Source organism: Strigops habroptila, chromosome 15 (assembly GCF_004027225.2).
Source record: "Strigops habroptila isolate Jane chromosome 15, bStrHab1.2.pri, whole genome shotgun sequence".
Taxonomy (NCBI): Eukaryota; Metazoa; Chordata; class Aves; order Psittaciformes; family Psittacidae; genus Strigops; species Strigops habroptila.
The window spans coordinates 1,892,379-1,901,164 of record NC_044291.2 but is presented as its reverse complement, the minus strand read 5'-3'; positions in this window follow the sequence as shown (position 1 = coordinate 1,901,164).

The window sequence follows — 8,786 nt, the reverse complement described above, 5'->3', positions numbered from 1 at the left end:
AAAGAAAGCCTGGGAATGTCCACAGCGTTGTATGATGCCTAAAAGCTTGCTTTCCAGACAGATAATGCTTTTTAGCCTTCATTTTTACACCTTGCTGCTTTATTTTCTTGAAAATTCTTTTTCCAGGAGAAATTATTTCCCTTTTTATTTAGGCATGAGTATTTCTTACTCTATGTGAAGGAATAGGTACAGCTCCTGAAACACAGTTCTCCACTGTGACAGAAACACCAGAGGGAGCACAAGAACATCATTTTCATACAGGTCCATTTTCATATACAGTAAAACACATTGTTGAAGGGGCTCAAACCTTATGGCTTGTGGCAGCTCTGCTCTGCAGCGGCCACCTTATGCTCAGTCCTTATGGAGGAGTTGGAGGTTAATCCTGTGTTACTGAAGTCTTGCTCTTCTGCTAGTATGGATGATCTCTGCCTGCTGGTATAACATTATCTTTGTACAGCTTTGTAAATACATGCAGCCACTTCATATGCTGTCTGTGAAAGAAACTACTTTATGCCCTAGGCTTTCCTTTTGCACTCTTTTTTTAATTCGTGTGTTTCCATTCCTGGCACTAACTGCTGCTATTTTTGTGCTTTGCTTTCTTTAGAGAAAAAAAAGTTCCTAAATAATACATGTGCCATTCATTATTTGTATTTTAAGACACAATAATCAACATCTATTGTAACTTAGGGAGATTTACAGCAAATGTCATTTTGGCATTTGATGACTGAGTTTGACAGTTAAAAGCTTGCTTTGCCTCCAGGAAAGTGGCAGATGAAGGGACAAATTTCTTTCTCATAGTTCCAGGCACAGATCAGCTTGGTTCAGCAAAACCGAGACAGGGTCTGAGACAAAGTCCAGTTGCACACATTTTTATTTCCATTGAATAGCTGCCCAAAAGTAGCACGTCCAAGAACTTTAAAATTACTGTTTTCCCTCTCTCAGGAATACCCTTGATCCAGAGGGTTGAATATGTGGAAAGAAGATAGTCACACATGATGCAATTTTTAATCTTGGCTCTGTGAGTATTTTAATTTTTTTTAATCCTCCAAACTTTTATAAGCAGCATAAGAAGATAATACAGATTCCAATAATAACTGGATATGAACTCAAATTGCAGAGGGAAGTACACTTAAGTGCTTAGTGAGGTTGCCCAGTCAGTCCACCTGGAAACATTTCTACTTCTGAACTGGACAATGCTGTTGTGAGGGTAATTGTGTATTATAATTGTGTCTCAGGAGTGATACATCTCTCAAACTCCCGTTTCTTGCTTCGAAGTACAGAGATACTGACTCACCTATCCCTGCTAAGGTGAAACTGAAGGTTTCTTTAAAGCAGTGATGTTGTTGTATCCAAAAGATCAAATGCTATTCAGATGTCATAGCCATGGGTCACACTGCTAAGATACCAGTTAGTTAAAATAATTCCTATTCTTATTGCAGGGAGTAGCTAAGATGGCCTTTAAGAGCTTTAATTTAAACTCTGCCTACATCATTAATATACCTTTGCTCTGGCTTGTGGTTACTCATGTTCACAAGATTTCTATCAATCTGTTTACCAGTTTTGCACTCACTGTGTGCTGGATAAAGCCAGATGAAGGCAGGAGCAAGGAGATTGAAAGAATTACAGCCAAGAGCATGAACAAGGATTTTCTTCATTCAGTTCAATCAGATCCATGTAAGGTAAGTTATAGTTAACATGCAGGACGATGTATGAAATAATGTTTAATATGTATGGGTTGTAAGTAAGTAATTTTAAGGGAAATAACGCAGTTATAGCTGTATCTTTTAACCTCAGTCAATGTGTAAGTATAGCAGGGCCCATTCTGCAGTGCAGGAGAGAATTTCCTGAGACCAGTGGGGCTAAATTGTCCCACAAGGCCGTTGATGGCTTCTGTTGCAACTTTAAAGGGTTCAAGGATTTTCTTTGCCTTCTCCAGCTGACACTGGAATATCTGAGATATCATCTGTGTATCCATATATCATATATGCTGAATATCAAATGGGTACACAGTATAACACTGCATAAGAGTGTTTTATCTCTGTCTTTTACACAGAAGGGTTGTACTTTTCTTGTTGTTTGTTAAAATATTCCAGTGTAGGAATGTCTGGTAAACATCTGTAAATCTCACTTTACAACGGCTAAGAAAGACTTGTCAGCAGTATGATTGATGCATATAGTACTTAGAAATACAAAACTAGAACAAAAAATGATAATAAAAAGAACTTGCAGTGACTTATGGATGAGGAAACTGTATTACCAAGAGCAGTCAAAGGACTTTCTCAAGGCTACAGACAAGGCCGGTTGCAGAACTGTAACACTGACTGAAGTACCCTGGCATTCAGTGTGAGTTTATCAAACTGCAGTTACTCCAGAGAAAGACAGTGCAACAAAGGAGATAGCTACATAAGCCAGGCAAACATGTTCTGCTGTTTCCCCTCTATGTCAGAGGCTCAAATGAGTGTCAAGCAATATTTTAAGATCAGGCACCAAAATACGTTTTCCTCTTGACTGCTAACAGCAAAACAAAGACATCTGACAGAACGTTGACTTTATCAAGCAGTCTTAAAACAGATGAAATCACAAAGACATGGAGGTGTGTATAAATACCAGTGTGGGAAGATTTACCTTCCTCACGTGGCATGGCGTGACTTCCATATGAAAACCATGTGGGGGAAAGGTTTATCTATGTCTTCATCTGTTTCACACTTGCAAATTAAGCTGGCAGGTTTCCATTGGATCTAGTTAGTACGACGAGAGATGATCAAACGATATGGGATTGATTTTAGAATCTGTTACCATGCTAACCTTAGTGACTTGTAGCTGGAGAGGTCTGAGGTACTAAGCAACTCACAGGGTTAATCCCAGCCAAAATAGAAATTCTTGGAATAATCACTGCTTAGATGACTCATCTGTATTATGAAATGGAAATTATTTCAAAACACGTTCTGTATTTCCATGCTTACTGAGGATTCTGGACATCAGAAAGATCCTTTTATATCTGAATTGCACACAATGTTTTTCTATTCCTTGGTTGTTTATATACGTGGTGTGCAAGTCTCTAAATGTTCCAGGCTTTGAATCACCAGCTAATAGCTTTAGTGGCTCCAGAAAAACATGCCTTCGACTGCTACACTTCTGCAGCCTCCCCAAAGGCCAGCCAGCCCATGTATGTGGGATTGCTGCTCTGCCTACACAGTCAGGCACTTGCCCAGAAAGCTCTGTGCTTTAGTCCAAATTCATTCTCACATCTCCTAGAATAGAGATGATTGATGTAGTCTGTCAGTTGTGGCAGGATGCCAAGGGCCATGTCTAAACAGGATTTTTATTGTCATCTATTGATATAAGAGCACATCACAGCCAACCTAGCCTCCAAAAGGAACTTCAGAGTTGCTCCTAGTGATATGCACAGGCAATCTCGGAAAGCGGGACCCACTAAATGAGTTTGGTCATTACACTTTCATTCCTTTTTGATGTATTTCCCTCACCAGCCATTGAATAAGAAAATTCACCAGATGCCATTCTGATGTGCCTCTCCCTGAATACTCTTGGCAGATATGTAAGATCTGAATCGGTTGAATTCCTGAGATAACAACTCTAAGGGTTAATACTATGCAAGTCTTTTAGTTATTTTTAAAAATACATATTTCTGCTCATTTCCATTTGTATTTTCCTGATTTTTAGGTAGCTAAGTGTCACAAAAAGAACTGATTTCTCTCTTCACTTCATTGCAATCAGAAATTAATGTAATTGATGCAAGCTAGTAAGTGGCTTGAATAGACCAAATTCCACCCTATTATGCATAGTGACACATGAAACTCACGCTCTTTTGGTCTGGCCATGAGAGCTGCTGGGCTGCATCTAACTACTGTGACTAATTTAGGAAGAGAGCCAAATGGTGCCATTCTCTGGCCATTGCTTTACCAGCAGTGCAGAAATGATTTTGTGTAGTTAATCTTTCAGGATATGCCACAAGCTCTAAGTAGCCTTAGGCAGGGGAGTGCTCTGTCAAAGGTGTTTTTGAATTAGGAATACCCTCAAGCTTTAGATCGGGAATGCTAAATCCCAGGAGCAAGTTAATACTCTAGCTTTTTAATACCTCAATAACTTGAATTGACAGTCATAATGCTCCCTCAGCTGACCTGAAAATATATATTAAATACTAGGTGAAAGAGAAAATTGCTTACATGAGCTAGTAGGATGCAAGTTCAAGTTACATGATTTTTGTTATGATGGTTCACTCAGAATCTGAAATCATCTAGAAGAGGAGAAATACTGAGTTGTTTGTTTCAGTCTATTTGGGCACTGTAAAGCCAGAATACCACACCAGAATTATTTTCTATCATTGCATAGCAATGAAAATGTTCAAGATGATAGGCACAGCCTCTCTCCTGAGTCAGCAGGAGGGATCCCGTGTTGGGTAGAGCTATCCCAAATCCCAGAATTGAATCCTTAGTAAGATTTCTTTCAAGTTCAAAAATCTTGGGGTTTTATAAATAATCTTAAACTCCCACTTCCACAAACAAGGAGTTGTGGAATGCACTGACAGAGGTCAGAGGACTCATTTATAGTCGGGGTGTGGAAGGGATGAGTGAAGACACACTGAGGAAATCCATTTTCTCTTTTGAGGGAATATTATTTGGAATTTAAAACAAAATCACTGAGAGCTGCCAGTTTGGTGTTCATCCATCCTGAGTTGTCTCACTTGACCCTACCTACAGAGGCTTATTTTCAGCCTATGTAAATGTTAATGTTTATTCATGTCTCCAAGCAAAATGTGTTCTTAATCTCCTGCTGAATTCTTACATCAGAACAAACTGAAATTTGGCATGGCCATCAGTTATTTTCCAGTAAAAAACCTACCTTAGAGGAGTTCCATATGCTTTCAATTTTTAAGATATTTAATAATGTTTTCACCTCTAATTAGGAGGAATATCTGGGTTTGGCTCTTCCATTCTCCTGGGAACTAAATGTTTGGTTTTGCCAGTTTCTGGGTCATTACAAAATTGCATTCCTCATGTTCAATTCTGCTTTTCAAGTTCTGAATGAACTTGGAATTTGGATGCATGTTGAAGCAGCAACTGATTTCCTGGAAAATCCTAAACTGAATTAAATGCCACAACTGTCATAAAAAGAACATTCAAGTTTAGGAAACAATAGCAGAGAAATCTTGAGTAAAGGTCACTATATTCAACCCTTTGTTTTCTATCCCAGGGAATATTTGTTCCACACAGGTGGTTGTTTATAAAATAGTTACATTTACCCATATTCATAGCTAGCAATCATGAAATACAGATTATTCCTAAGGTGCTGTGGTTCAGACTGTATTTCCTTTATTTATTTGCTAGTTGGTGACTAAAATGGCAATTTGTTTTGCAAGTCAAGCAAACAAAAAGTTCTATTTGATGCACTTTGAATCAGCGGAGATAGAAAACCACAAAAATTGGGGTTTACAATGGAAAATCAATTTTCTCTTAATGACAGCAGCCCCTCTGGTGCTGGTTAAATGTACTCCAAACTAAACAGCAAGAGGTTCAGAGTCTGGGTTTAGAACACTGCAAGCTGGTTTTAAGGAGCCCTGTCATGGACTTGCATTGTCTAATTTGGCTTTACATGAGTAACCTCAACTCTGCATTCTTTCCACCAGCGATTAGATGTTCTCTGCAGTTTGTACTGTGAGGCCATGGAGCACATGCTCAGCTACTGCAAATCACTGGTGGTGCAATTACTTTTGGAGGAGCTATACTTTCTATACACCTACATCTGGAGATACAGTATTTCTTTCACTGAATCCCAAAAAGTAAATGTGAAAATTTGTTTCCAAAGAGAAAATATTGTATCACCATCTCACATGTCCACACAAAAAGAGATTCACGTTTCACTGTGGCAGTTTATACCTGCTGAAATGGGATTTACAATACATAGACATAAATGCTAGTGTTGGTGCCAGATTGGGCATAAACTGCAGCTGTAACTGAAGACTCACTACGTGGCTGCACTGTCTGTCCCTGCCAGAGCCTGATTAGCCAGTTTTCCTTCATTATTTAGGAAAAGCAGTATGCCATAAAAACATCATTTCACCGCCCAAATCATAAAATTTTCCATAAAAGCCTACTGCTGTCAGGTCCTAGAGGGTATTCATCCCCAGGCTCTGACTGCTAGGTAGAAATAGGTATTAGTTTCCACCATCTGTGTAATTCCACAGGTTTGGAGTCACCAGTCTGTGCAATATTAAAAGCTGATTTGTTTCTAGCCCAGATTGATCAGGACAGATTAGAATAGCATGTATTGAATAATTGTTTTAAGTAAGGTTTGCAGTTGCTTTTGGTGTGTGTGGAGGGTGATGAAGAGATATAGTTATAAACAGAACTGGAAGCCTGTTTTGGTCCCAGTTTTCACTAAACTTTCGTCACATCCTTCACGCCATGTTCAACAATAGTTTGGGAGAACCATCCTGAGTGATAACCACAGCATCGATCCCCAGAACTCAATGTTGGCTGTCAGATAGGAGCTTTCAGAGCAGTCAACAGAAAGCATTAGCTTGGTGAAATTTAGACCAGGGTGTACTCCCATTGATAAGAGAAGTCTGGAGATAATTTGTGGCAGAGATTTTGGTTCCTGGGATGAATCTTTTTGTACATAGTGATTGAAAAGGCAGTATATGAGGGGGTTTTCTGCAGCGAGTAGTCAAGAGATGTATTTCCATGCTAGAACTTCAAACTCCACAAAACTTGCCCAGCTTGTGGTTATGCACAGTTACTCAACCCAGGCTGACAGGGGAATCTTCTTTATGTCTCTGGTGTCACTTGTGGCTTCCTATCAAAGCTGAATAACTTCACCATTTCACAGTTTCCATATGACACTGAAGAAGCCTGGCACGATCAGCTAAGCTTCTGTTTTGGTCAGGAATCTCCAAACAAGTTAGGATCAAAAACTTCCCATGGAAACAGGAGGGGTCAAATTAATCTGCCACATAATTTAACAGGATTCCATGGATTTATAGCAGAAATGGGGGGAATATATCTAAACCCAGATGAGTTCAAAGCAGATTCTTAGAAAGCCATGCTCCTGTGTATTGTTGGTCTGCGTCCACTGGTTCTGCTGGTCTCTTCTAACTGCTGCCCAGTTCTGAACAGCTCCGAGGTGAGTCCTAGCAGAGGGTAGCCCAGCCCAGAAACACTTCCCAGGGCCCTGCCTGCCAGTCCCTGGGCTTTGAAGCAAAATATTCATGATAAGAAAAAGTGTTAGATGTGATGTTTCGATAACCAGATTAAAAACTGCTGAATTTCCTTCCTGCATGTATCTTGCCACAAAGAAAATACAACCTTAGCTTGTGAAAACTGGCCACACTTCTGCACTGTTGCACTAGGAAGCCAATCTATATTTTGATTTCTTCCAGGGTGACCCATTGTTACTGAACCTGGACAGATGGAAGCATTCATTTCCTGAGCACTTTGTGCCCCATTCGTTTGCTTTGGGGTTTCAACGTCCAATTTATGATGCAGATGTTCGACATGGAGATATAAGTTTTGTTTTCTTGGCTGAATTCCAAGGACACTGCTGGGAATTTGTATGTGATGATGTGCTTTTGGAGCCCCATCACTGGCAAAGCTGCCAAGACACTTGGCCTCATGAGAGGACTCTTTCTATTCAGGAATTTAAGCACTAAGCCTGCTTGCCTCTGTTCACAATATAGACCTATCTTTCTCTATGCCTGTTCTCTCCCATTTCCAACTTCACTTTTTCATTCAGGCTTCTCCTATGTTTAAAGTATATTTTCCTTTCTCTTTCAGGTCCCTGTATCTTGGTCAGTGAACACTGAGGAGTTTGCTTGCTGTAGTGATGTTTCGATGGAGGCTTTGGTTTTCCTTACAATGCCATTTTCTTCCTGTGAAACCTTGGATAATGCTTGGAACTTCTGTGCTCCCTGAGTTTGTTGCCCATAAGAAGCAGGTACAAATAGACACTGTCAGTGGTGTTGCAGAAATTACGCAGGTTAATGAACCATGCTGAAAAATACTATTGGAAGGATAAGCCCAATGCTGTTAGTCACTCTACAGTAGCAAAATGAATTACGATCTCAGTGGTAGAGAGGCAGGTTAGTGCATAGTCAGTCTCTTTGTGCTTCTATGACATGTAAAAGAACATCTTCTAAACATATCTCTTCTTTTTATTCTCTTAGTAGCAAAATGAGTAACTTCTGAAAGGGTTACTGGAGACTTACCAGAGCCTTCACTCTCCCCTCAGTTCTTGTCATTAATGTGAATTAATGATGACATTATTAAAGAAACCTGTTGTTTCCTTTTTCTGTTTCCACTGATTAGTCCTAGTCAAATATACCCAGTTTCCTGACAATTGCCTTGGTTTCTGTAGCACAGTGTACAAGTGACCTGAGCAATCGATAGAAAATCCACATTTTGCCAGCTGTTTTATAGTCAAAAGAGGCTGAAACTGAACTTGTTTTTTCATGTTACATCCAGAGCTTTGGGAGAGTGTTTTGGCAGGCTTCCTGGTGGGCACAGCTCCCGTTCCCAGAGTTCTCTCCAAAGCATTAAGAATGGAAATAAGCAGCTAAGAATTTTCCAGTTTAGATCAGGCTCTGTGTATGTTAAAAGAAACAGAAGCATAACCGCAAGTACCAGTGTAAAGCCCTTAATGTAGACAGGCTGCAGCTGAAAGCAGAGCTTAACCTGGTGAAACTCTCATAAACTGGTCAGTGTTGGCTTCACACATCTGCACCCGTGTTCGTCTCGATATGGAGATGCAGTGACTAGATGGATATACCACCA